This window comes from Pristiophorus japonicus, chromosome 2, assembly GCF_044704955.1.
Source record: "Pristiophorus japonicus isolate sPriJap1 chromosome 2, sPriJap1.hap1, whole genome shotgun sequence".
Classification (NCBI taxonomy): domain Eukaryota; kingdom Metazoa; phylum Chordata; class Chondrichthyes; family Pristiophoridae; genus Pristiophorus; species Pristiophorus japonicus.
This window is the reverse complement of record NC_091978.1, coordinates 214,868,455-214,895,564: the sequence shown is the minus strand read 5'-3', so window position 1 is coordinate 214,895,564 and position 27,110 is coordinate 214,868,455. Positions and strand designations below refer to the sequence as shown.

The 27,110-nt window shown below is 48.1% G+C and overlaps 1 long non-coding RNA gene across 1 annotated transcript; it reads right to left on the bottom strand.

The window, feature by feature from the left end:
- Nucleotides 1-26,377, bottom strand: LOC139233103 (uncharacterized). Its single transcript, XR_011588139.1, has 4 exons — nt 26,185-26,377; nt 25,920-26,024; nt 317-476; nt 1-74 (listed from the first exon to the last, which is right to left on the bottom strand). It is a non-coding gene; the product is annotated as an uncharacterized lncRNA (long non-coding RNA).
- Nucleotides 26,378-27,110: the final 733 nt, after the last annotated feature.

The following is a 27,110-nucleotide window of genomic DNA, read 5'->3' as shown; positions in this document are numbered from 1 at the left end:
ATCCTCCTCTTCCTCCACAAAATGGCCTGATGTGGAGGGTTGATCCCAGGGATTCGGTGCCTGTAACTGGTCATCTGGAAGTAGAAAGCAACAGATGAGTGGTTAGCAGCAGGGGAAGGGGTAGGGTGAATGAGGAAGCTCACATAGCACAGGCTCATTTGAAGGACCGCCGCTACTCATTATATCTAGTCCACAGACACTGCAGGACCCCCCCCAACCCTAGTCCACAGACACTGCATCACATTGCCCCCAACCCTAGTCCACAGACACTGCATCATCTTGCCCAAATCCAGCCCAGGAAGTGTGCAGGACTTACCCTCAGTTTCCAAGCGGGGGTCAACACCACCACTGGCAGTTGCTAGACCTGAGATGCTGATGAGACCTGCCACTCTCTCCTCCAGATCTGTAAGTGGCAGGGTCTGAGGTGGACCGCTGCCTGTCTGCACCTGTTCGCGGCGATTGTGCGACTTCTTTGCCTGCAAAGATTAAAATGGGAATGGTTACCAGGGGGTCCATCTGCTCTTGTGGCACTCACAGATAGCCACCAAAACACTTATACCATACTGTCTGAATGTAATACAGTCCTCTGTTTAATGGTCTTGGAAGTTGCATGTGGTTCATCAGGAGGATATCGAAGTGTGGAGCCATCTTATGAGATCTCAGAAAGCAATCTCAATAATGTGTAAAGATAATTCATGGAAAATAAGGTGCCACTCTAAGCCTACCTATGTGTCGTGCATTTTAGGAGGCAAACCACAGGGTCCTCAGAGACAGCAGCAGCATGCGAACAAATTTATAATTTAAGTAATAAAGGAGTGCATGAATAAAAATTGTACTCTCTCTAATGACCCTCGAAAGATCATTGAACTTTTTCCGGCACTGTGTGGCAGTCCTTATCACAGTTTCTGAAGCAGAGACCTCCTCAGCAATCTCCCCCCAGATTCTGTTAAAAATTGCTGGCAGGGGTCTAGATCCACCCTTCCTGTGTAGTTCCTGCTATCTCCTCTCCACAGACCCCACAAGAGATTTGTTTGCCTCCTGTGTAAATCGTCTCGCACACTGTCCTTCTCCTCCATCATTAAAATTAAATAATAAAATGGCTGATTCAGGTCTGGGTGTACGGCACATGCGAACGGCTGCACCCTGAATGAGCGTTTATGATCGGTCAGCAGGTCAGAAGCGCGGGAAAAAAAAATTTGCACATGCGCAGAACTGCAGATTTTTTTTTAAGGTCAGAACTTTTGGCTCCAGCACACAAATTCTGTTGTGCAATGCTGGAGCTAGTGCTAAAGCCCGATGTGAACTTTCATTTGGCGTTAACGCTGACCCAGCGCTAAAATTTTGAATTTGCCGCAATTTGCGCCCGGAAACGGGCGAAATCGCAAAAAGCCAAATATCCAGCCATATAGGGTTAAAAATTCGATAAGGCCTGAAAACGGGTGCAGGGATCACGATGTGCGATCTTCCCATGCCTGTTGAAAGTAATGCAGGCAGCCGGCAAAATTTGTGTTGTCTACTCATGACCATGATTGCTGCGCTGTGTTCAGTGCTAAACGCGCTGCTGGTTGGCTCAGCTCTCAACAGGGGGACCAATATTGGATACAGTCTGTTCTCTACTTAAAGGTTTCCTGCAGAGTGAAAGGCTGTCTGTATTTCTTAAAAGGAGGTGCTCTGTTACAGAAGTACCTTATTGTGGCTGGAGTTGGAGCAATATCTCTCAACAGGGGAGAGAGCGTGTACCTCAGTTCGCAGATGCAGCACTGGATGTCTTGGTACAGGGGATCTACATGAAGAACCAGGACATAGAAACGTAGAAACTTAGAAACATAGAAATTAGGTGCAGGAGCAGGCTATTCGGCCCTTCGAGCCTGCACCACCATTCAATAAGATCATGGCTGATCATTCAACCTCAGTACCCCATTCCTGCTTTCTCTCCATACCCCCTGATCCCTTTGGCTGTAAGGGCCATATCTAACTCCCTTTTCAATATATCTAACGAACTGGCTCAACAACTTTTTGCGGTAGAGAATTCCACAGGTTAACCACTCTCTGAGTGAAGAAGTTTCTCCTCATCTCGGTCCTAAATGGCTTACCCTTATTCTTAGACCGTGACCCCTGGTTCTGGAACTCCCCAGCAACGGGAACATTCTTCCTGCCTCTAACCTGTTCAATCCCGTCAAAATTTTATATGTTTCTATGAGATCCCCTCTCATTCTTCTAAACTCCAGTGGATACAAGCCCAGTTGATCCAGTCTCTTCTCATATGTCAGTCCTGCCATCCTAGGAATCAGTCTGGTGAACCTTTGCTGTACTCCCTCAATAGCAAGAACGTCCTTCCTCAGATTAGGAGACCAAAACTGAACACAATATTCCAGGTGTGGCCTCACCAAGGCTCTATACAACTGCAGTAAGACCTCCCTGCTCCTATACTCAAATTCTCTAGCTATGAAGGCCAACATGCCATTTGTCTTTTCACCGCCTGCTGTACCTGCACACTAACTTTCAATGACTGATGTACCATGATACCCAGGTCTCGTTGCACCTCCCCTTCTCCTAATCTGTCACCATTCAGATAATATTCTGTCTTCCTGTTTTTGCCACCAAAGTGGATAACCTCACATTTATCCACATTATACTGCACCTGCCATGTATTTGCCCACTCACCTACCCGCAGGGGTCAGGAGGTCTTCCAGACACATTTTGCAACAGCAGTGTGAGTAAATAACATAAGCAGTCAGTGCCAAAAGAGTGTTGCCCCAGGATGTGAATCAGGTGCCGGAAAAATGTAATGACCTCTCCCGAATGGTCAAGGTCAGTGATGCATCTTCAAATGTCATATCCCACTAACTGCACCACCAGCCTCACACACTGTTCAATGCACCACATCCACATCACTCACCGATCAACAGTCTCTAGCAATCACGACTCATACTGTTGTGTTCCTAACACAGATGAGACTGCACACAGGGAGGTTAAAGTAACTGTGACCTCAGTCTTTATTAAGACACTCCAGAGTGAGTAACAAGCCGGCTTATATACAGTGCTCCCAAGGGATGCTGGGAACCCTTGGGACTTCAGGGGATGCGCTCCCTGGTGGCGGAACATGGGAGTGCATGCTTTACAGATACACATCACTTCCCGCCAAAGTCAAAATGAAAACTATTTACACGGTGAGTCGGTTGAGAGCCTTTCTTTCCCCGGTGGACCGCTTTGTGACAAATGTCTGTGCTGGTGTGTTGGCTGTGCCCTCGCTGGGCTGGCATGTTGTTGGTCCTGCAGGGCTGCTGGGTGAGCCTGGCCATGCTGGGCTGTTGGGCGTGATGGGTTTGATTTCCTGGTCCAGGGTGGTGTCGTTGATCCTTTGGGTGTGTGTTGTGGGCTCGAAAAAGGTGGTGTCTGCTGTAGGTTGTTCAGAGCAGTCTGTGAACCGCAGCCTCGTTTGGTCCAGGTGCTTTCTGCAAATTTGTCCATTGTCTAGTTTGACTACAAACACCCTACTCCCTTCTTTAGCTATCACCGTGCCCGTGATCCACTTGGGACCATGTCCATAGTTTAGCACATACACAGGGTCATTCAGATCCATTTCCCGTGACACAGTGGCACGACCATCATTTACATTTTGTTGCTGCCGCCTGCTCTCTACCTGATCATGCAGGTTGGGGTGAACCAGCGAGAGTCTGGTTTTAAGTGTCCGTTTCATGAGTAGCTCAGCCGGGGGCACCCCTGTGAGCGAGTGGGGTCTCGTGCGGTAGCTCAGCAGTACTCGGGACAGGCAGGTTTGGAGTGAGCCTTCTGTGACTCATTTGAGGCTCTGTTTGATTGTTTGTACTGCCCGCTCTGCCTGCCCATTGGAGGCTGGTTTAAACGGGGCTGAGGTGGCATGTTTGATCACATTGCGGATCATGAATTCTTTAAATTTGGCACTGGTGAAACATGGCCCGTTGTCGCTGACCGGTATGGCCCTCAGGCTTTCAATGGTGGCGGTGGCGGTGCTTCCCGACATTATTTCACATTCAATCCATCTTGAAAAAGTATCCACCACCACCAGGAACATTTTACCGAGAAATGGGCCCGCATAGTCGACATGGATCCTCGACCATGGTCTGGAGGGCCAGGACCACAAACTTAGTGGTGCCTCTCTGGGCGCGTTGCTCAACTGAGCACACACGCTGCATTGCTGTACACAGGACTCTAAGTCAGAGTCGATACCGGGCCACCACACGTGGGATCTGGCTATCGCTTTCATCATTACTATACCCGGTGTGTGCTGTGGAGATCCGAGATGAACGTCTCCCTGCCCTTTTTGGGTAGCACTACGCGGTTACCCCACAACAGGCAGTCTGTCTGAATGGACAGCTCGTCCTTTCGCCGCTGGAACGGCTTGATTAGCTCTTGCATTTCAACAGGGATGCTGGCCCAGCTCCCATGCAGTACACAGTTTTTTACTAGGGATAGCAGAGGATCTTGGCTGGTCCAAATCCTAATCTGGCGGGCCGTGACAGGTGATTTATCATTTTCAAACACTTCCATGACCATCAACAAGTTTGCGGACTGCGCCACCATCAACAAGTTTGCAGGCTGTGCCATTTCCACCCCCGTGGTGGGCAATGGTAGCCGACTGAGAGCATCCGCACAGTTCTCGGTGCCTGGCCTGTGGCGGATGGTATAGTTATACGCTGATAGTGTGAGTGCCCACCTTTGTATGCGGGCTGAGGCATTAGCATTTATCCCCTTGTTTTCAATGAACAGGGATATGAGGGGCTTGTGATCGGTTTCCAGCTCAAAATTGAGGCCAAACAGGTACTGATGCATTTTCTTTACCCTGAACACACACGCTAATGCCGCTTTCTCAATCATGCTATAGGCCCTCTCGGCCTTAGACAAGCTCCTGGAAGCATAGGCCACAGGTTGCAACTTCCCCGCAACGTTAGCTTGTTGTAATACACACCCGACTCCGTACGACGACGCATCACAGGCTAGCACGAGTCTTTTACACGGGTTATACAATACAAGCAGCTTGCTGGAACATAAAATGTTTCTGGCTTTCTTAAAAGCAATTACTTGGCTTTTTTCCCATACCCAGTTCTCACCTTTACACAATAACACATGTAGGGGCTCTAAGAAGGTGCTTAACCCCGGTAGGAAGTTACCAAAATAGTTGAGAAGTCCAAGGAACGACCACAGCTCCGTGACATTCTGTGGCCTGGGCGCATTCCTGATAGCCTCTGTCTTGGCGTCTGTGGGCCGAATGCCGTCCGTCCTGAGTTTTCTCCCCAAAAACTCCACTTCTGTTGCCATGAAGATGCATTTCTACCTCCTCAGCCGCAACCCTACGCGATCCAGTTGCTGGAGGATATCCTCCAGGTTTTGTAGGTGCTCGGCAGTGTCCCAAGCCGTGACCATTATGTCGTCCTGAAAACCCACCGTGCGTGGCACCAACTTGAGTAGGCTCTCCATGTTTTTCTGGAAGATCGCTGCAGCCGGCCGAATTCCAAATGGACATCTATTGTCGATGAACAGTCCCTTGTGAGTGTTGATGCAGGTTACGCCCTTCGAAGACTCCTCCATCTCCTGCCTCATGTAGGTCGAAATCAGGTCGAGCTTGGTGAACGTCTTGCCTCCTGCCAGCGTCGCAAATAGGTCGTCTGCCTTAGGTAGCGGGTATTGTAGCGAAAAATGATTAATAGTTATTTTATAATCCTGACCGTGCCATCACTTTTGAGTACTGGAACAATCGGGCCGGCCCACTCGCTGAATTCCACTGGGGAGATGATGCCCTCCTGTTGCAGCCTATCCAGCTCGATTTCCACTCTCTCCCTCATCATGTGACGTACCGTGGTGAATAGGTTGTGCCTCTGGGACCAAGTGGATCCTCACCTTCGCCTCGGAAAAGTTTCCAATGCCTGGCTCAAAAAGGGAAGGAAATTTGTTAAGAACCTGGGTACATGAGGCCTCATCGACATGTGATAGCACTCGGATGTCATCCCAGTTCCAGCAGATTTTTCCCAGACAGCTCCTTCCAAGCAGTATAGGGCCATCGCCCGGGACAATCCAGAGTGGCAGTTTCTGCACCGTGCCCTCGTAGGTGACCTTGACCACGGCGCTGCCCAGGACAGTGATAAGCTCTTTGGTGTATGTTCTCAGTTTCATTTGGATGAGGCTCAGGGCTGGTCTGAGTGCCTTGTTGCAGCACACTCTCTCAAACATCTTTTTACTCATGATGCATTGGCTAGCGCCAGTGCCCAGTTCCATGGCTACGGGTAAGCCATTAAATTTTACATTAGCATTATAGATGGACATTTCGTCGAAGATGTGTGCACCCCATGTACTTCAGCATCTGCCTCCTCTCTCTGAGGCTCAAAATTTCTTTGATCCACCATGGACAGATCTTCCTCTGCCACGTGGTGGTTAGCAGGTTTTGCAGAGCTTGCAGCTCGTCTGCAATCATGTTGGAGGTGCCCCATTGTTCTACAGCTCTTGCAAACATACCCTTTGAAGCGGCATGAATAGGCTGAATGGAAGCCTCCACAACGCCAACAAGGTGTGAATTACCTTGCATTCACCCTTTGTTGCGGACTCTGTGTCATCTGGGTCACCTGAGGCCTGCTGGCAATTGCAGACTCGTGGCTTCTGCCCTGTACATTTCTGCTCGCAAACACAGTTCCAGTTAATTTATGAACATTGCTAGCACTTGTGTGCTGAGAGATTTGTTTGGTGTTATCACTGGTGGACATAAATGCCTTGCTGAGGGTTGGTGTCTCTACAGTCAAAAGTTTTCATAGGTTGGTTTCGTGGCCAATGTCCAGTAGAAAAAAGTCTCTGAGCATTTGCTCCAGGTAGCCATCAAACTCACATTGTCCTGCAAGTCGCCTTAGCTTGGCGACGTAGCTCGCCAGTTCCTGACCTTCAGATCACTGGTATGTATAGAACCAATACCTCGCCATCAGCACACTCTCCCTCGGGTTAAGATGCTCCCAAACCAATGTACACAGTCCCTCCTACGACTTATCTGTGGTTTCACCGGAGCCAGAAGATTCTTCATGAGGCTGTAGGTCGGTGCCCCGCAGCGCTTCCTTCTCTGTCCAGCTCATTGACTACAAAGTACTGATCTAACCGTTCATAGAAACATAGAAAATAGGTGCAGGCATAGGCTTCCCAGTCCTCACCCTCTGTAAACTTCTCCAGGATGCCCACAGTTTGCTGCATCTTTGTATTGGATTTGTGTACTCGTCGCCAGTTGTTGTGTTCCTAACACAAATGAGACTGCACACAGGGAGGTTAAAGTAACAGTGACCTCAGTCTTTATTAAGACACTCCAGAGTGAGTAACAGGCCTTAGGGGCCGGCTTATATACAGTGCTCCCAAGGGATGCTGGGATCCCTTGGGACTTCAGGGAATGTGCTCCATGGTGGCGGAACATGGGAGTGCATGCTTTACAGATACACAACACATAACTCATAATTATATCTTGACCTCACCCTCACACACTTACCACTGTTGCAAGCCTCACAACCACATCTCACAACTTGCACACAATGCCAGCTATTCAACCATGACAGGCACATCACCCAAACACAGTGCACCACACTCACTGACACACATGATGTTGCACATGAGTTTTTCTGCATAGGACACAGATAAGGACTTTGATGGGGCAGTCTTCAGAAAAAGGGTGATGGGCAATATTCACTCTTACTTTTCAAGGGGCTGCTTGACCCATTCAAATGCATGAAACTTTACATTAAAAAGCTGGTTCCATGCTGCGTGTGGCCGGCAGAGAATGGCCGAGCACCTTACGGAGAACGTTGGTGTTGGGCATGCACACAGAGATTCTAAGTGCAATGGCAGGGCTGCCAGAGAGCGTGTTGTCACTGCAAGGAGCATGGATGAATCCGGTTCCAACATTGCATGGGGCTTTGCGAGAAGCTTGAAGCCCACGATTTCCAGGATGGAAGTGATGGGCAACTCCATTAGAGCACTTGTGGACCCAACCATGATGCTGGGTGTGATGGGCGATGTCGCAGCTTCCATTGAAGCACAATCAGAAGCGAACCAGCACCTGAGTACTGCAGGGGAACTCAGACATCTGCCTTGCAGGCTCAGCTTGCAGCTACGCAAGCTCAGACTGCTGCCATCATGGCTGAGTGTGAATCATAGAATCATAGAAATTTATGGCACGGAAGGAGGCCATTCGGCCCATCGTGCCTGTGCCGGTCAACAAAGAGCTATCCAACCTAATCCTACTTTCCAGCTCTTGGTCCATAGCCTTATAGGTTATGGCACATCAAGTGCATATCCAAGTACTTTTTAAATGCTATGAGGGTTTCTGCCTCTACCACCATTTCAGGCAGTGAGTTCCAGACCCCAACTACCCTCTGGGTGAAAAATATTCTCAAATCCTTTCTAAACCTCTTATCAATTACTTTAAATCTATGTCCCCTGGTTGTTAACTCCTCTGCCAATGGAAGTAGTTCCTTCCTATCCATTCTATCTAGGCCCCTCATAATTTTATACAACTCAATGAGGTCTCCCCTCAGCCTCCTCTGTTCCAAAGAAAACAACCCCAGCCTATCTAATCTTTCTTCATAGCTAAAATTCTCCAGTCCAGGCAACATCCTCGTAAATCTCCACTGTACCCTCTCGAGTGCAATCACATCCTTCCTGTAATGCGGTCACCAGAACTGCATGCAGTATTATAGCTGTGGCCTAACTAGTGTTTTATACAGTTGAAGCATAACCTCCCTGCTCTTATATTCTATGCATTGGCTAATAAAGACAAGTATCCCGTATGCCTTCTTAACCACCTTATCTACCTGTCCTGCTACCTTCAGGGATCTGTGGACATGCACTCTGTTCTTCTTCACTTCTCAGTGTCCTACCATTTAATGTGTATTCCCTTGCCTGTTAGTCATCCCAAATTGCATTACCTCACACTTTCATTCAGAGAGTTGTTAACCTGTAGAATTCCCTGCCGCAGAGAGTTGTTGATACCAGTTCACTGGATATATTCAAGAGGGAGTTAGATATGGCCCTTATGGTTAAGGGGATCAAGTGGTATGGAGAGAAAGCAGGAAAGGAGTACTGAAGGAATGATCAGCCATGATCTTATTGAATGGTGGTGCAGGCTCGAAGGGCCGAATGGCCTACTACTGCACCTATTTTTCTATGTTTCTATGTTTCAAGATTGGATTCCATTTGCCACTGTTCTGCCCACCTGACCAGTCCATTGCTATCTTCCTGCAGTCTACAGCTTTCTTCTTCATTACCAACCACACGGCCAATTTTTGGATCATCTGCAAACTTCTAAATCATACCCCCTACATTCAGGTCTAAATCATTGATATATACGACAAAAAGCAAGGGACCTCATACTGATCCCTGCAGAACCTCACTGGAAACAGCATTCCAGTTACAAAAACAACCAGCGACCTGCTTTGTGTCTCTGAGCCAATTTTAGATCCAAATTGCAACTTTGCTTGGGGATTTATCCATTTTCAAAGATGTTAAACCCCTTAATACTTCCTCTCTCGTTATGTTTATTTCATCTAATATTTCACACTCCTCCTCCTGATTGCAATGTCTGCATCATCCCTCTCATTTGAGAAAACAGATTCAAATATTCATTAAGAACCATACCTATGTCTTCCGCCACTACACACAGGTTACCTTTATGGGGCTAGAACCTTCACTTTTTTTGCATGCTTAACTCTCACTTAATGCCCATTTTACTGCTGAAATGACAGACAACGCCCATATATTGCCCATTCTGGCACAAAATGGAAACTGATGGGCTTTTTTAGGAGACTTATCGCAGAGCATTATTTTCCCAATGGGCTTATCGGCGAGAAAAAATAACACCGCCCGCCCACTTTTTTGGGGTGTAATCAGCAGAATGGGCGAATTCAACTCCCATAATATCGTCCAGCATTACTTTCCGAATGGAATTAACGTCGCGATTCAATATTAACGCCCGGCGATTGTTTTTTGTCATAAAGAGCATATTTACCCAAACTAGCGGCCATGGAGATCGCCCATCTTCAATTTCACCACCTTGCACACATATCGCCCACAATATCACACGCTTAGAAAACCGCACACAGAAAGTGGAACTAACCGGAATGAACGCCTGCGGTGTGGCTGGCATTTGCTAAATCCCACTCTTACGTGAAGAGCTGATATTGGAAAGATTTGACTAAAAGAGCGCTGATGTGAGTGACAACGCTGACACACTGCAGTGTATGTGCAACTCAGACATCAATGATGCCCATCACCTTGGTGCCAGTTAAAGTTTATGTTGATTGATGTTAAGTTGTATTTAACCCTTTCACGGTAAGGAATCACCAGTGTGTAACGGTCCAGCTATGTGAGACAATGCGCAACAAGGTTATGTTCAATAAGAAAAGTTTAATAGCAACATTGGTCTGAAATCATAAGTATCACAGCCAATAACACCCAACCCCCGTCCACATCCCATTTTTTCCACCATTGACGTCAATCACATGTTCAACATGTCCAGCAGCACAGAATATAAAGGCAAAGAAGGAGCGTGGTCCCCAGTCCCCATAGATTGCAACAAATTGCATACACCCAGATGGAGATATAACACAGCCATCACCTGCGCACATGCACCTCACTTTCCTTCCCTTCTCTCCTTCTCCCCACCTCCACCCCTTACCCTCCTCACTCCGCGGCGCCTGGCCGAGGAGCTCCTCAGGCGGTGTCACATTGGGGGGGGATAAAGGCAAATGCGTTGGTTGGACGGGTACGGAGCGGGGGGTGCCGAGGGGGCAACATTCTCTGATGCAGAAGCAGGATCTTGGTCCTTCCTCTCATCTGTCATTGGTGGTGTGGGACCTAAGGGTGGGGTGCCATGCTCTGGGACCAGTGGGAGGGCTGTGGCAGCAATGTTCCTGGCTATCACATCCGAGTACATTCCGTCATGCGCGGAATGTACTCGGTCATGGTGGCCAGGTGTCGGGATATGTCCCCAAAAGCTTCGATGAGCTGGATCACCAATGTCTACAGTCCTCCTGGACAACTGTACCATCTCTCCACTGTCATGTCGCGCTCGTGGAACAGACCTGCCACGTCCACGAGACCTCCACGGGGTCGGCGCCATCCTGGGGACAAAATTCAGTGCCCTGTGGAGAGGTGCATGGGGCCAGCACCTCCAGAGTGGAGGCGGGAATGACCGGAGGACCAATAGATGGCCTTGGGGTGGAATGGGTTATGGAGCATGGCGATGCAATTTCTTCGAAGTCCGCGGTCTCATCCGTCGGGAACAGACCCAGCGGATTGACGGGTGACAATCGGAGATCTTCAGTACCAGATGTAATAGGATCGTCTGCCGACTCCTGCCCCGCGCCCCCACCTTCTGGCTTCTGTGGCCTTGTCTGGGGCCACGCTGCTGGCTGAGCTGCAAGACACAGATGAGGTTGTTAGAGGAGAAGGCCGTGCTAGGATAACAAGGTGAGTCCAACACTACACAGGGCATGCATGATAAAAGCACCCTGCTCTCAAAATCATCGCAGACATCACATTTCATCAACATCAATATATTGTGCATTGCAATGATTTTCATTAGGCCAGCATTATTTCTATAACAGTTTTAGAAATCATCTATCCTATATGATTGGTCGGATATGAGTTAGTGTGGCATCTATTGACTTTACATCACGCAATGATGTAAGCTTTACTCACGTGGCATCACTTCATGGTCTGCAGATGCATCCGTGGCTGTCCGGGGGTGCTTCCCCACGAGTGCGAGCACTCGCTCCTCCATCTCTGTGATGTCGCCTCCCGTTCGCCTCTGCATGGACCTCATCGTCGATAGCTTCTTCTGTAAAAGTTGACAGGACGACATTGCATGAGATCATTGCGTGATATCATTGCTAGGTACTGTCACAGAGACTGATGCAACACATAACCGACAGATGTAATCATGATTAATATGATTATTATCATTCTTTACCTAAAGACGTACACCGTGACCACAGATTTTGCGTAAAACATTCCCAGTAAAAGTGCAAGACCTCACATCTGCTGATAGTCACTCATGACTGTTACAAATCAAATTATTTCAATACATAAGTACATGTAAATCAATATAATACTTACTCTTGTGGATCCCACAAGGTTGTTCCATCGTTTGCGGCATTGGTTGCCCTCATGCACCTTGTTGGTCGTCGACGAGACCACCTCTGCTATCTCGGTCCATATCCTCTCATCGGCCTTTGGGGTGGGCTTCCCATGCCCTCTCTGTGTCAAATCACCCCAACGTGACTCGACCTCTTGCAGGAGGGAGGCATTTGCCTCATCCGAGAACCTCCTGGCTTTTTTGCGGCCTCCAATCTACTCCTCTCCCACCTCACTGCTCTCTCCAGCATTAGTCTCCACAGCGTGCTGTGATGCCTCCTCCTCTCCCTCCATTATAGGGCAAATTCAGTCAAATATGTGGCTGGTAATAGCTACTTTTTATTTGCCTACTTGCTGTGAAGCTCTAACATCTCCCTCCTTCCTCCCAAAGCAGTCACACTACACCCAGCATGCCTTTAGTCCCTCTAAGCTCCCTCTTTCTTTGTCTCCTCTTCTGTGGCTGTCATGGTGACCCTTGACCTCCAGAATCGCGGGAATCGAGCGTTGCCATGCCGTTGCTAAGGACAGTGACACTTTATGGCAGAAGGTCAAAAAAATTTAATGCTACCGCCCATTTGAGATCATTCACGGTAACGCCCATTTTCAAAAATGTAAACTAGGTGTTTTGAGAATGGGCGAGAAGCCGGCAATCTGAAAAACCTTTTTTACCGCCCATGCCAGAAATAATGCCCATTCTTGGGTGTGAACCTCAAAAGTGGAGGTTCTAACCCCTTGTCTTTAATAGGCACTACTCTTTCTTTAGAGATCCTTGTGCTCTTAATGTATTTATAAACATCTTTGGGTTTTTCTTGACTTTACTTGTCAATATTTTTTCATGCCCTATCTTTGCTTTCCTAATTTTCTTTTTAATTTGACCCCTGCACTATCTATATTCCTCTTGGGTTTCTGCAGTATTGAGTCATCGGTATCTGTAATAAGCTTCCCTTTTTTTCTTTATCCTACCCTGTATGCCACGAGACATCCAGCGGGCTCTAGTTTTGTTAGTCCCAACCTTTTTCTTTAAGGGAACATACCTTCTCTGAACCCTCACTATCTCCTCCTTGAATGCCTCCCACTGCTCTGACACTGCTTTACCATCAAGTAGCTGTTCCAGTCCACTTTGGCTAAATCACAACTCAGCTTAGTAAAATTGGCTTTACCCCAATTGAGCACTTTTATTCCTGGTCTCCCTTTGTCCTTTTCCATAACTACCCTAAATCATACTGAATTATGATCATTAGCACCAAAATGCTCTCCCACTGATACCCCTGCCACCTGCCCAGCTTCATTCTCTAAAACTAAGTCCAGAACTGCCCCCTCTCTTGTTCGGCTTGCTATGTACTGGCTTAGAAAGTTCTCCTGAATGCATTTGAAGAATTCTGCTCACTCTATACCTTTCACACTAATTCTATCCCAGTTAATATTAGGATAGTTGAAATCCCCTATTATTACGACCCTATTGTTTTTGCATGGTGGAAAGTAGTCTGCGGTGTGTTATAGCAGGCCAGCAATGCGTCCTTCAATAGATGGCTAGTATACTGAGGTGCCTCCCGGGGGAGTGGCAGTGGCTCTATGGAGCAAGAAACTGCTGTCCTCTCTCAGGAAAACACCATTCCTTATCCCACCACTGTCAGCCTGCCAGTCCAGACAACTGCTGTCCATGCCGAGGTGGTGCAGTGTACAGCTGGGCCTTCTAGGCTCAGAGCTTCTCGACATTGTCCTGCAAGGCATCTGCAGTGTCACCCATGGAAAGTCAGCCTTCCACCAGCCAGGCAGCAGCCACTGGGGTAGCACTTTGTAAGAGCATGAGGACAGGAAAAGGTACACAAAAGACAGACTAAGGGAATACACAAGGGTGATTAGTTGAATTTTAATGTTATATTTCTAAATTATGTTTGGAATGTTTGTTTTGTGGTGGCTTTCATTTCAGCATTGTGGTCAAGAGGACGCTGTGATGTTCCATGACTGAGGGATGGTAAGGTGGGGAAATGTTCAGCAACAGGGATCTGGGTTTCATCTGGGAACTGACGTCTGATGATGCACTCATGTACAGCCCATCCGGAACAGGGATTTGCAGACAGTCTCCTCCCTTTCTCCTCCTCCTCCACCTCTTCCTTCTCCTCCTCCTTCTAAGGTGGTCACAGAACCCATGGTGGCAAGGGCTGCACCCTCATGATTGTCAAATTGTGGAGTATGCAGCAGACCACCATGAATTGGGACACCCACTCTGGCGAAAATTCTTCATCATCATAGGCAATCCCTCAAATCGAGGATGTCTTGCTTCCTCGCTAAAAAGGATGAGTTCACAGGTGTTTCAATGAAGGACCTAATATTCCAGATCCCGATCTACATCTTGAAAGATGGAAGATGCATATGCTTGGATTTTTTTAACGTGTGGTGGCCGTTGGACATCAGCCACCACACGGGCTTGACAGAGCTAGGTCTTTATTCAGTGGCAAGGGTTAACCAGGACGACTGGAGACCAGCTCTGCTGCACAGACCTCATGCGCACACATATCGCAGTGTGAGCTGGCCTGTGCTGCCCCTGGTCCCTCGCTTCTTCTGGGCCCTGAGGCGAGTACTGGAATGGTGAAGGCAACCGAACATTTGCTTCAGCACCCTGATGGTCTGCTCGATGATGTTCCTCGTGGTAGCATGGCTCTCATTATATGAGTGCTGGCCATAAGTGGTGGGGTTGCGGAGGGAAGCCATCATCCAGGTGTAGAGCAGATAGCCATTGCCTCCGAGCAGCCACCTTCGGGTTTGACATGGTGGCTGGGAAATTTCTGGCACAGACAGCTGGCGCAGGATGAAGGCATCATGACTGCTGCCATGATAGCGGGCATTCACCAGCATGATGTGCTGGGCGTGGTCACACACCAATTGCACATTAAGTAAGTGGTAGCCTTTGTGTAACGGTACTTCTCAAAATTGATATGCGGCGCCCACAAAGCCACGTGTGTGCAGTCGATGGCGCCCTGCAGCATGGGGAAGCTCATTATCAACACAAAGCCACGTGTGTGCAGTTGATGGTGCCCTGCACCATAGGGAAGCCCGATATCCTGGAAAACCATGAACAAGCTCCTCCTGTTTTTCTCTTTTGAAGTCCCCTCTCCTAGAGTACAGAGCCTCTGTGATCTCTCTGATGCAGCGATAGACACAAACTGCAAATGTTTGATATGTCGTCTGTTCCAGTTTGGAAGGATCCACTGGTGAAAAATTTCAGGGCCACGGTCACGTTGAGGGCCACTGGCAGTGCCGTCGTCACCCTGCTCTGAGGCTGCAGGCCTGGTTCCAAGAGGTGGCAGAGTTCTGTGACCACCTCCTTGGTGAAGCGAAGCTGGCGTACATCCTGCTCCTGGCTTAGGTGCAGGTAGGAGAAATGGTCCCTGAAAAGTGTGTAAGGCCTCCTGATGAGAGCATTCCTCCCCCTCCTCCTCCTCCCTCTGTGAGCAGCTTGTCTTTGCTACCTCTGCTCCAACTCTCTGTCAATCTGCAGTGCGAGGGGGACTGCAACTAGAGCTCCCATGACTGGGACAAAGTGGTGTAGGCAGAGGCCTTCTAGTTGCAGCGGACGCCTTCCCAACATCCAGTACCACTCCCTGTGCACTTTACTAATTTTATAAATGTGTTGCAGCAAACCAGTGTACCAATATAAACTCTGTAAGAGCCAGTAGAACAGAAAAAAATCAACTTACCTGCAAGTTGGATGTATCCCTTTAAATAGAATGGATGGAAGGGTCCCTTGTGTAGCTGAACGCACATTCAGTTGTACTTGTTTCGGAGAGGGCGGCAATTGCAACTGCGACGTCCTAAATCGCTGGTCATGCATCAAATCAGCATTGCATCCTGACTTAGGTCACGATCTGCTACTCTGAACACTGCAAGCACACGCATGTCTCACCTGTGCTATCACCCTTCCCAAGATGGTGACCAGCGCGGGCTGCTCCGGAAGTGGGTGGAAGCAAGGCGGCCACCATTTTTTGCTTCATACCAGCCATAACAGTCAGCGCTAAGGTGCCAAACTTCACCACCGTAGTTCTCTAGATTCTTTGTGACCTGTTCCTCATGCATTACCTCTGAAAATATCTGTCTGTATAATTGAATAGAATTTGCTGATGTCATGTATTTGCTTCATCGGTTATTTGCTTAAGAATTCATAGCAACACATTGCTATTAAGAACTAGTTGGTTTATTAGCAAAGGTTTTTAACAACCATTCTACACATTACGGTTCATGCACCATGTTCACAACCACCTGCTTTAATGTGGAACCCCTGAATCCAAGTGGCTGGGGTTTTATTGAGTCTTGTGAACATCACATGACTGGCTAAGCCACTACCAACTCAACAGCTCTGCAACTATTTTGTTGTAAGACAATAAACAAGTGCCTCCTGTTATATATGTGAACTTGTATTTACTCTGTACAGCCACCAGAGGGCTCATTCCCTGGAGTCCCAAGGGATCCCATAATCCCTTGGGAGCACAGGTACTTAAGAAGGCTTCACAGGTTGGAGAGGCACTCTGGAGACCTGCAATTAAAGATTAAGGTCACACTTTACTTTGAGCTCACAGTGTTCAGTCTGACTCTTTCTCCATATATAATAACTGGCGACAAGATACAGATAGAGAACCCAAAGATGCAGAGAACAGTGGGCATCCTGGAGAAATTTTCGGAGGGAGATGATTGAGAAACATTTGTGGAGCGACTCAACCAATACTTCATGGCCAACAAGCTACATGGGAAAGAGAACGCTGCCAAACGTAGAGCGATCCTCCTCACCATCTGTGGGGCACCAATGTATGGCCTCATGAAGAATCTGCTCACTCCAGCAAAACCCACGGAGAAATCGTACGATGATTTGTGCACACTGGTCCAAGAGCATTTGAGCCCGAAGGAAAGCATTCTGATGGCGAGGTACCGGTTCTACACCTCCAAAAGGTCTGAAGGCCAGGAAGTGGCGAGTTATGTTGCCAAGCTGAGATGCCTTGCAGGACATTGCGCATTTGAAGGACATTTTGGGCACATGCTCAGAGACTTTTTCGTCTTTGGCATTGGCCACAAAACCATACTTTGCAAGCTTTTGATTGTAGAGACCCCAACCTTGAGTAAGGCCATAGCGATAGCCCAGGCGTTCATTGCCACCAATGACAAGACTAAGCAAATCTCTCAGCACACAAGTGCTGATACAAGTAATGTGAATAAAGTGGTGTTGTTTTTGAATCGTAATCTATAGGGCAGGACGCACATACCAGCAGCTGCACATCCGCAGATGTCTCAGAGTCCACCATCAAGGGTGATGAATGCAAGGCCATTAACACCTTGTTGGCGTTGCGGGGGTGATCATTATTTCCATTCATGCCGATTCAAAGGATACGTTTGCAAGGGCTGTGGAACAATGGGACACCTCCAACGAGTGTGCAGGCGAGCTGCAAAGCCTGTTAAACCTGCAAACCACCACATTGCAGAGGAGTACAGATCCACGGAGGATCACGACGAACCAGAGCCTCAGATAGAGGAGGCAGAGGTACATGGGGTGCACACATTCACCATGAATTGTCCCCCGATAATGCTGAATGTTGAACTAAATGGACTCCCGGTGTCAATGGAGCGGGACACGGGCGTGAGCCAGTCCATCATGGGCAAAAAGACTTTCGAAAGGTTGTGGTGCAACAAGGCCTCAAGGCCAGTCTTAACTCCAGTTCGCACGAGACTAAGAACTTACACTGAAGAACTGATTCCTGTAATCGGCAGTGTTACCGTAAAGGTCTCCTACGATGGAGCGGTGCACAAGCTACCACTCTGGGTGGTACCGGGCGATGATCCCACGCTGCTCGGCAGGCTGGCTGGGAAAGATACGCTGGAACTGGGACAACGTCCGAGCGCTATTGCCAGCTGACGACACTTCGTGTGCCCAGGTCTTAAACAAATTTCCTTCGCTGTTCGAACCAGGCATCGGGAAATTCCAAGGAGCAAAAGTGCAGATCGATCTAATTTCGGGGGCGTGACCCATCCATCACAAGGTGAGAGTAGTACCGTACATGATGAGAGAAAGGGTAGAGATCGAGCTGGACCAGCTGCAACGAGAGGGCATCATTTCACCGATCGAGTTCAGCGAGTGGGTCAGTCCTATTGTCCCAGTCCTCAAGGGAGATGACACCGTCAGAATCTGTGGCGACTACAAAGTAACTATCAATCATTTCCCCCTGCAGGACCAATACCCACTACCAAAAGCCGACGATCTCTTTGCAACGCTGGCGGGAGGAAAGACATTCACGAAGCTGGATCTGACTTCAGCCTACATGACGCAGGAACTGGAGGAATCATCGAAGGCCCCCACCTGCATCAACACGCACAGAGATCTTTTTCTTTATAACAGATGCATGTTTGGAATCTGATCAGTGGCGGTGATATTCCAGAGAAACATGGAAAGTTTACTGAAGTTGGTCCCGGACATCGTGGTCTTCCAGGATGCCATCTTGGTCTCAGGTCGGAACACAGTCGAGCATCTGCAGAACCTGGAGGAGTTTCTTAGTCGACTCAACCGCGTGGGGCTCAGGTTAAAACACTTGAAGTGTGTTTTCCTGGCGCCTGAAGTGGTGTTCCTGGGACGGAGGATTGCGGTGGACGGCATCAGGCCCACCAACGCGAAGACAGAGGCAATCGAGACTGCACCGAAGCCACAGAACATGACAGAGCTGCGGTCGTTTCTGGGACTCTTGAACTACTTTGATAACTTCTTACCGGGTCTCAGCTCCCTGCTAGAACCACTATATGTCGTACTACGAAAAGGGGGCGAATGGGTTTGGGGCAAAAGCCAAGAAAATGCCTTTGTAAAAGCGAGAAAATTGTTATGCTCATATTGCTTGTGTTGTATGATCCATGTAAGCGTTTGGTACTAACATGTGATGCGTCATCATATGGCGTCGGGTGTGTATTGCAACAAGCTAATGATTTCGGGAAACTGCAACCGGTTGCTTATGCATCCAGGAGTCTGTCTAAGGCTGAGAGAGCCTACAGCATGATTGAAAAAGAAGCTTTAGTGTGTGTCTATGGGGTAAAGAAAATGCATCAATACCTGTTTGGGCTAAAATTTGAATTGGAAACTGACCATAAGCCACTTGTATCCCTGTTTTCCGAGAGTAAAGGAATAAATACAAATGCATCGGCCCACATCCAGAGATGGGCGCTCACGTTGTCCACATACAACGACGCCATCCGCCACAGACCAGGCACAGAAAACTACGCCGATGCTCTCAATAGGCTGCCATTGCCCACCACGGGGGTGGAAATGGCACAGCCCTCAGATCTAGCCATGGTTATGGAAGCATTTGAGAGTGAGCAATCACCCATCACTGCACGGCAGATCAAAACTTGGACAAGCCAGGACCCCTTATTATCTCTAGTCAAAAGCTGTGTGCTTCACGGGAGCTGGTCCAGTGTCCCAGTGGAAATGCAGGAGGAGATAAAGCCGTTCCAGCGACGCAAAGAGGAAATGTCTATACAGGCAGACTGCCTTCTGTGTGGCAGTCGAGTAGTGGTCCCCAAGAAAGGCAGAGACACCTTCATCAATGACCTCCACAGTACCCACCCAGGCATCGTAATGATGAAAGTGCTCGCCAGATCCCACGTGTGGTGGCCCGGTATTGATGCGGACTTAGAGTCCTGCGTTCAAACAGATATAATACATGCTCGCAGTTTAGCAATGTACCCAGGGAGGCGGCGCTAAGTTTATAGTCTTGGCCCTCCAAACCGTGGTCTAGGATACACGTCGACTATGCAGGCCCATTCTTGGGTAAAATGTTCCTTGTGGTTGTAGACGCGTACTCCAAGTGGATTGAATGTAAGATAATGTCGGCTAGCACATCCACTGCTACCACTGAAAGCCTGCGGGCCATGTTTGCCACACACGGCTTACCCGATGTCCTAGTGAGCGACAATGGGCCATGTTTTAGCAGTGTTGAGTTCAATGAATTCATGACCCGTAACGGGATCAAACATGTCACATCTGCCCCATTGAAACCAGCGTCCAATGGTCAGGCAGAGAGAGCAGTGCAAACCATCAAGCAAGGCTTGAAGAGGATAACTGAAGGCTCACTGCAGATTCGCCTATCCCAAATCCTGCTTAGCTATCGCGCGAGACCCCACTCACTCACTGGGATCCCACCTGCTGAACTGCTCATAAAAAGTGCACTTAAGACAAGGCTCTCGTTAGTTCACCTTGATCTACATGAACAGGTAGAGAGCAGGCAACTTCAACAAAGCGCATACCATGATAGCGTAAATGTGTCACGCGAAATTGAAGTCAATGATCCTGTATTTGTATTAAATTATGGACAAGGTCCCAAGTGGCTTTCCGACACTGTCGTGGCCAAAGAAGGGAGCAGGGTGTTTCGAGTCAAACTTTCAAATGGACTCATTCACCGGAAACACTTGGACCAAATCAAACTCAGATTCACGCACTACCCTGAGCAACCCATCTTGGACCCTACCTTTTTTAATCCCCCAACACACACACCAGTGGCAAGTGGCACCACAGTTGACCACGAAGCAGAACCCATCATCCACAGCAGCCCTGCAGGGCCCAACACACCAGGCAGCCCAGCAAGGCCAGCTGCACAGCAGCCCAGCGAGGGCCCAACAAATAATTCAACAACACCAGCTTTCATACCGAGACGATCAACCAGGGCAAGAAGGCACCAGATCGACTCACATTGTAAATAGTTTCACTATTGAGTTTGGGGGGGAATGTTGTTATATATGTGGACTTGTATTTACTCTGTACAGCCACCAGAGAGCTCATTCCCTGGAGTCCCAAGGGATCCCATAATCTCTTGCGAGCACAGGTATTTAAGGAGGCTTCACAGATTGGAGAGGCACTCTGGAGACCTGCAATAAAAGACTAAGGTCACACTTTACTTTGAGCGCACAGTGTTGAGGCTGACTCTTTCTACATACACAACACCCCCCAATTAAAGGGGTGGGGGGGGCACACTCCAAAAAACTTTGCAGGTGTCCTCTTGTTTATTTGCATTTTTTTTTTGAGGGCACCAACACACAAATTATACAAGTGCCCCCTGGCTAAAAAGGTGGGGGGGCACTAAAACCGGCACAATAAACAAATTAAACTGTAGACAAAAAACATAAATTTAAAATTTGGTTGCCGGGGGTGATGATGCACTCCAGTCCCTCCGGTGCCCACCTCTCGCGGAAGGCCGCGACCGGTGGACACTGTGTGCTCCATCTCCAGGGACACCCTGGCTCGGATGTAACCACAGAAGAGAGGCAGGCAGTCGGGCTGAACGACCCCCTCGACCGCCTGCTGCCTGGACTGGGTGATGGCACCCTTGGCCGTGCCCAGGCACAGTCATACGAGGAGGCTTTCCGACCTGCCCGCTCCCCTCCGTATAGGGTGCCCAAAGATCAGGAATGTGGGACTTAAGTGCAACCAGAATTTGAGGAGCAGCCCCTTCAAATAATGGAACAGGGGCTGCAACCTCGCACATTCATTAAAAACATGGAACATGGACTCTTCCAGACGGCAGAAATTGCAGGCGGCCTGGGAACCCGTGAACCGATATAAAAACTTATTGCGCGGGACCGCTCCGTGCAACACCCTCCAGGCCAAGTCCCCAATGAATAGAGGGAGCACTCCTGCATAGAGTGCACGCCATTGGGGATCCCCGCCTCCTCCGGACGGCAGGATGGTGCGCCATGATGTGTCTGGACGCTAGACGAGGATGGCAAGGTGGAAAGTGTGTAAGAGCAGCTCATACAGGAAACCCCTCTTCAAAGAACTGAAAGGCACGAAGGGGATTTCCCGGAGGAGGCTCAAGTTGTGAGGCGCCGGCTCCCGAGGGAGGTTTTGGGGCTTGGCGCCGATGAGGAATTCCGTCCGGAGGGGGGGTCAGTTCGGACGGGATCTCCCCACGTGCTTGGGCCTCCTCGACACACCTAACGGAGTCAGGGCACAGCGCTATATTTAGCGACTCGATGGCATTGGCTGTCAACAGCTCTACAACTCTTTTTAGGAGACAAAATAAACAGTAAATCAAATGCCCCCCGATCTGGGGGACACTCCAGACACTTTTCAACTGCACTTTAAAAAAAAAATTATTTATGTTTTTTTTGGGGTTTTTTATGTGATTTTTTTTTTGGGCATTAAAATCATATATTTTACAACTGCCCCCAATAAAAGGGGAGGGGGGCACTAAAACCGGCAATTAAAACAAATTAAACTTTAAAACATATAAAATCAAATTAAAATTTGGTTGCTGGGGGTAACGATGCACTCCAGTCCCTCCGGCGCCCACCTCTCGCGGAAGGCCGCGAGCGTACCGTGCTCCATCTCTAAGGACACCCTGGCCCGGATGTAGGCACGGAAGAGAGGCAGGCACTCAGGCTGAATGACCCCCTCGACCGCCCGCTGCCTGGACCGGCTGATGGCACCCTTGGACGAGCAGTCCTACGAGGAGGCCTTCGGTCCTACCTGCTCCCCTCCGCACAGGGTGCCCAAAGATCAGGAGTGTGGGACTGAAGTACAGCCAGAAATTGAGGAGCAGCCCCTTTAAATAATGGAACAGGGGCTGCAACCTCGTGCATTCAATAAAAACATGGAACACGGACTCTTCCAGACCACAGAAATTGCAGGCGGCCTGGGAGCCCCTGAACCGGTGTAAAAATTTATTGCACGGGACTGCTCCGTGCACCACCCTCCAGGCCAAGTCCCTGATAAATAGTGGGAGGACTCCCGCATAGAGTGCACTCCATCAGGGATCCCCGCCTCCTCCGGACGGCAAGATGGTACGCCATGGTGTGTCCGGACGGCAGACGAGGATGGCAAGGTTGAGAGTGTGCAGGAGCAGCCCGTACAGGAAGCCCCTCTGCGCAGAACTGAAAGGCACGGAGGGGATTTCCCTGAGGCAGCTCAAGTTGTGAGGCGCCAGCTCCCGAGGGAGATTCCGGGGTTTGGCGCCAATGAGGAATTCCGTCCAGACGGGGGTCAGTTCGGACGGGAATTCCCCACGTGCTTGAGCCTCCTCGACACACCTAACAGAGTCAGGGCCCAGCGCTATATTTAGCGACTCGATGGCATTGGCCGTCAACAGCTCTACAACTCTTTTGGAGTAAACCATAATAAATTAAATCAAGTGCCCCCCGGTCTGGGGGACACTCCAAACACTTTTCACGTGCCCTTTTTTTATCTGTTGTTTTTTTTTGGTGATTTTTGTGGTTTTTTTTGGTTGTTTTTTTTTGAGCAGGAAAACCATAATTTACAAGTGCCACCTATAAATGGGGAGGGGGACACTAAAACCGGCAATTAAAACAAATTAAACTTTAAAACATATAAAATTAAATTAAAATTTGGTTGCCAGCGGTGACTATGCACTCCAGTCCCTCCGGCGCCCACCTCTCGCGGAAGGCCGCGAGCGTACCGGTGGACACCGCATGCACCATCTCCAAGGACACCCTGGCGTGGATGTACGCACGGAAGAGAGGCAGGCAGTCAGGCTGAACGTCCCCCTCGACCGCCCGCTGCCTGGACCGGCTGATGGCACCCTTGGCTGTGCCCAGGAGCAGTCCTACAAGGAGGCCCTCGGACCTACCCGCTCCCCTCTGCACAGGGTGCCCAAAGATCAGGAGTGTGGGACTGAAGTACAACCAGAAATTGAGGAGCAGCCCCTTTAAATAATGGAACAGGGGCTGAAACCTTGCACAATCCATAAAAACGTGGAACACGGACTCTTCCAGACCGCAGAAATTGCAGGCGGCCTGGGAGCCCGTGAACCGGCTTATAAATTTATTGCACGGGACTGTTCCGTGCACCACCCTCCAGGCCAAGTCCCCGATAAATAGTGGGAGGCCTCCCGCGTAGAGTGCACTCCATTGGGGACCCCCGCCTCCTCCGGACGGCAAGATGGTACGCCATGGCATGTCTGGACAGCAGACGAGGATGGCAAGGTTGAGAGTGTGCAGGAGCAGCCTGTACAGTAAACCCCTCCGCGCAGAACTGAAAGGCATGGAGGGGATTTCCCTGAGCCGGCTCCCGAGGGAGGGTCCGGGGTTTGGTGCCAATGAGGAATTCCGTCCGGACGGGGGTCAGTTCGGATGGGATCTCCCCACGTGCTTGAGCCTCCTCGACACACCTAACGGAGTCAGGGCCCAGCGCTATATTTAGCGACTCGATGGCATTGGCCGTCAACAGCTCTACAAACCTGTGAGCATACGCACGGGTGCATACATTCCAGCTGAGAATACAACAAGCAAGAGTTTTAAAGACCTCCCCAATGACAACCTCATGCAGTGATGAGCAATACAGACCAGTAAAGTCCCAAGATTCATCCCAATCTGTGCTGAGTTAGCCAATTTCAGCTGGTTTTGTGGTAAGGTGCAAAAATTAGCTTCAACACTATCAGCTCGGGAGGGGGAAAAACTCAGCTAGGGTTCCTGCCGTTTATTGTTATCTAGTGAACGTGCAGAAAGTGAACACGGAGTGAAGGATATGATTGAGTTCAGTTTAATGCCCTCCCATGGTTAAATAGTTACTGTCTAGGTTCGTAAATTAAGAATGGGCACGTGAGTAAGGTACCAGAGAACATCTGTCCCTTCTTGTGGAGAAGAGAATTGGTGAGAAACATTTCAAAGTTTCAATAATTTAATCATAAACAAATTGTCGTCCAAGCATTTTGTACAAGTACAAGTGTGAACGAAGAAGTCAGTTTTTAACAGTGCGTATTTGTCAGCACTGTGGGATTGCTGCTGCTTTTCTTGCATGCAGTGCAGTCAATGCTTTGCCAACTTGGGCTCTGTTGCTGTTCTGTAGCGTTGTTCACAGATCTGAGATGAAAAAAACCCCCAAAATATTGCTTTTGTTATTTGTGAGTTAGAACTCTGTGGAAAATTTCATGGAATGCAGCCAACCAAAATGTCTTTTGGGATGCACTAGTTGTATGAAGGAGAAACAACGACATCCCACTGACGGGGGAATGCATTTTTACAACGCAGCAGCAGAATGTTGTGAACACGAGGGATGACAATGGTGGGAATGGAACATTGTAACCTTCATTGGACACCGAGCACCACATTCTCACTTTATAAACATCGCATCGTTGTAAAGAACAACTGGGACGTGAACAAAGCAGTAGGTACTTGTGCACAAATTACTTGGCTGACTGGCCTTTTGGACCAGCATCCGTGTTCCTTTGTGGTTGCTTTTATTAATTCCTTAAAAAGCTATTGCTTTTCTCATGGTGAAGGAAATGAAAACACCTGCTGCAAGATTTACCCTTGGCAAAAATTTAATTATTATTGTTCCATGAAATCCAATCGTGAGACATACAACTATTGTTTTTACCCCTTAGATTGACGGGAGAAGAATGTAATTAAACCCAGTGTTAAAAATGTATCTTAATTAATAGAAGCTAATTAAGAGAAGACGGCATTGGAGACAAACTACCATAATCAAGATTTATTAAAACATACCGCAAGCTTTGCAGTTGTACAGTCTTGAACATTACCTTCAACCTCTTCATATTTGCATCTATGTGAAGTTTGCTCTTTGCTAAAAACACAACATCACGTCCAAACTTGCTCTTATTATCATGTGTGAGAGAATGGTATTACTCATTTTCATATTAATCGCTTCAGTTAACTGAGATAATGCTGATGCTGGAATGAGCAATAGTATAAATCACTGAAATGCTGTTGAGGGGCCACACAAAAGACTGTTTTAATTTGACTTTATATAATTGCTTATCATTAAGCCCAGCAGCTCTGTGAAGTACCTTTATTTGTTGAAGTCTGTTGTGAACCTTGCTTCTGATTTTGATTGAAAATTAGTGAGCCTCATATCAAGGAAAACACACTGCACTCCTACCGGGCAACCTGGCCTGTAGACATTCATGAGAACACCATGGTAAGAAGGTTGATATGCATATTGAATGTCAAATATAGAAAAGTAATGAAAGTTGCTGCTATACTTTATGATGCCCAAGAATTATTAAACAAGGCAAAGTCCAGCAAAACTCAAATAGCTTTTATTAATAATACCTTATAGGAAAGTGCTTTGTCTGAAAACTATCTTCCATTTCAAAACTATTAGAATCATCTCTACTGTCCCTTTTAAAAAAATTCTTCAGCACTTGCTTGGAATACTCCCATAAGTTCTTGACTGCGACCCTCAAAGCATGGAACTTCTGAAATAGTTTTTCAGGTTATACAATTGGTTTCATCTTCACTGAAAGTCGTCCTAGCAGAGTGAAATGGTTAAAGAAAGGAAGAGATTAAATTCCATAAAGTCTCATTATGAATAATATTCTTTAAAGAAATCTAAACTAGCAAAAACAGAAAATGCTGGAAACATTCAGCAGGTCAGTCAGTGAAGAGAAGCACATGAGTTGATGTTTTTTGTGTGTGGATCCATTATCAAAACTAGACAAAGGGTTCACACCCAAAACATTAACTGCTCTGCTCTTCCCACAGATGCTGACTGATCTGCTGAGTGTTTCCAGCATCATCTGTTTTTAACTTTAGAATTCCAGCACCAGCAGTTTTATGCTTTTTGGAAAATTTAGCCCATACAGAATTGTCTAGTTTTTAAGATCTTAGAGAGTCCAGGATATAATTAATGAAGATATCATCAGAAATCACATTTCCATTGTGAGTTTTTTGTTGAACAGAACTGTTTACAGGATTCTTGTAATTTGCATGAATCTTTGCATACTTCAGGCAGCTGACTGAGTAATCAAATTAAGCGGTTTGCTGACCACAAGTGGCAGAGTAGTGCTGCTCATTGGAGCCTCATTCCACTGCATCATAGAATGGTAGGATATGGATTCGTGGAATGGTAGGATATGGATTCGTGGAATGGTCAGATAAGGATCCGTGAAATGGTAGGATATGGATTCGTGGAATGGTCGGATAAGGATTCGTGGAATGGTAGGATATGGTTTCGTGGAATGGTAGGATATGGTGTC